At 49.9% G+C, this 427-nt stretch overlaps 1 protein-coding gene across 1 annotated transcript in view; it reads left to right on the plus strand.

Moving 5' to 3' along the window:
* C1S (complement component 1, s subcomponent) overlaps positions 1–427 on the plus strand; it is a 7,371-nt gene that overhangs the window by 1,882 nt on the left and 5,062 nt on the right. The gene's annotated exons all lie outside the window — the stretch shown is intronic.

Here is a 427-nt window from a genome sequence, read left to right on the forward strand (position 1 = left end):
ATGTGACATACCTGTGCCCTGGGAGATCTACCGGAATGCCATGAGAAATGTGTGTGCCTTAGGAGCCTTTTGGTTAGCCACCTATAAGCTGAAAGACCCGAGTGTTGGTAGCTACACACATTCCAGTACTGAGATGAGACCTCTCCGCGTTCTTCTGCAGATCCTGTCTGGTGGCCATCTTGAAGGTGTGCTTTGTGGGCAGAAGAAACCTCGTGCCCCTGGCTCCTCTATCGTGGAGGAGTTTCATGTCCCTTATAACACCCTCACTATGAGCTTCCAATCAGACTTTTCCAATGAGGAGCGTTTCACTGGTTTTGCAGCCTACTACGTTGCAGTGGGTAAGGTTAAAACATCCTCCCGTGAATCTCTTTAAGCATCTAGGCTGGGGCTGAAGGGGGAAAGTTGACAGAAGGGCTTTCCTTACAGG

This window comes from Eurypyga helias, unplaced genomic scaffold (assembly GCF_000690775.1).
Source record: "Eurypyga helias isolate BGI_N326 unplaced genomic scaffold, ASM69077v1 scaffold9130, whole genome shotgun sequence".
NCBI lineage: Eukaryota > Metazoa > Chordata > Aves > Eurypygiformes > Eurypygidae > Eurypyga > Eurypyga helias.